A 1890-nucleotide genomic window follows, 5' to 3' on the forward strand; every position below is an offset into this window, starting at 1 on the left:
GCCAGGGCCAATTCAAGGGGGGGAGGGAAGGAAAGGGAGGGACCCAGGCCCACCGGCTACTCTGGGTCCCAACCCAGGGACTCTGTAGCGGCAGCCTCTCCCTGCTCTCCTTCTCTCCACGCTTGCTCATCTTCCCTGGGCCACTTCCCCTTTGGCCCTATGCACCTTTTCGGCCCTTGGTAGCAGAGGCTGCAGCCTGGCAAGTAATGGGCTAGAGCGGAGCTGAGCTGAGCTCTGTTCCATTCCCCCAAGCCTGCCCAGCACTGCTCTGTCCAAGGTGCTACTCCTTACCTCAGGAGCCAGTCCTTCTCCCTTGCTAGCTAGGGAGTGACTGCCTTCTCCGCTGCTAGGCAGCCTTTATATAGGACCTAGCCCGGTGCTGATTTGCTGCCTCTTCTTCTGCCCTGATTGGTTTTCCCCAGGCCTTTACTGGTTGGCTGCTGGTCTGCGCAGCCTCTCAGGCCTGGTTCAGCCCTTTCTCTCAAGGGGTGGGGCACCGCCCCACCACACCTTGTTACAGCACTAAGGCTAAATTCTGGTTTCAAGTATCAACTGAATCAATTAATATCAGTGGAGTTACTCTGTATTTATATCAGTGTAAACAATAGCAGAATTTAGCTTCTGGCCTTTACAGGGCTGTAACTCTGTTCTTTAACATAGCTATTCAAAAAATGGCTTATGTGACCTTTTTCAATGTATAGATTGTTACTGAACAGCTCACTGTGACAACAAAGATGATTCCCTATACATAATATGCTGTCTAGTTAGTCACCTTAGTCATTTGGTACTGTTCCCTGTGATTTTATATGTATATGATGTGTACATATATGTATGAATGTATGTTACAGCATCAGTGGACTTGGTGGATCAGTGCTGTAACTTGAACCTACCCCCTCAGGACCATAGATAAAACTGCTATAAAATTAATCATCTCTTGCCAGACTTTGGATTTTAACCTCTCATCAGTATACTAATTGTAGTGACACAGCCATAACTGGAATAACCCATGGAAATCACAGGGTTGATATAGGAGAAAAGACTACAGCAATGGAGCCTCCACGTGCTTTGTGGGAGGTATGGATGATGGACAGAGTTCAGCATCAAATGAGGAGCATATTAAGCAGAGGCCTCTCATTCTTGTGAAATGATACTACAGTATGTACCTCAATTGGAATGAAACAAATTGATTTCCAAATGCTGCAAAGTGGTCCTCCCTGGCTGTCTCCCCACAGCCCTAATACCTCTTCCGGCCCTGACAACAAGGCCTCTGCCTGGGGGTTTGCCAGGCTGGAGCTCCCCCAGCTCCTCCTGCCCTTCCCCAGCACTGCGCTGTCCAAGGTACTCTTTGCTCTTTCAGGCAGCCACGGCTGGAGAATCTCCACCACTGTACTTCAGGCCCCCTGCCTTCCTGATGGTCTCTCAGCCTCAGCCCTCTCCAAGGGCTGGCTTTTAACCCTTTCTGAGCTGGAGCGGGGTGATCACCCCGCTACAGGGCCACATTGAGAGAGTTCCAGTAACTTAAGCCACTATGTTTTATAAACCACATTACCACCATACAGTGTTGGTCTTTGTTCCCCTTTAGCAGTCAGACTACATAAGGCCATGTCTACACTACCAATTTGTGTTGACAAAAGTGATGTTGACACCCAAAAGTCGACATAATAAAAATCGCAATTTTGTGTTCACACTTGCTCTCTCTGTCAGCAGATCATGTCCACAGTGGGGGCACTATCATCGACAGTGTGAGCAACGCACTATGGATACCTATCCCACAGTCCTTCTGTCGCTAGGTGTTATGGGATGATGGAGCGGATTGCGGCACATCTTGGGAAAGTGCTAAATGTCCCATGATGCATTGCTTTCTGTTCCAGCACTCCATGAGCTTCCAGC

Source organism: Chrysemys picta, chromosome 1, assembly GCF_011386835.1.
Source record: "Chrysemys picta bellii isolate R12L10 chromosome 1, ASM1138683v2, whole genome shotgun sequence".
NCBI lineage: Eukaryota > Metazoa > Chordata > Testudines > Emydidae > Chrysemys > Chrysemys picta.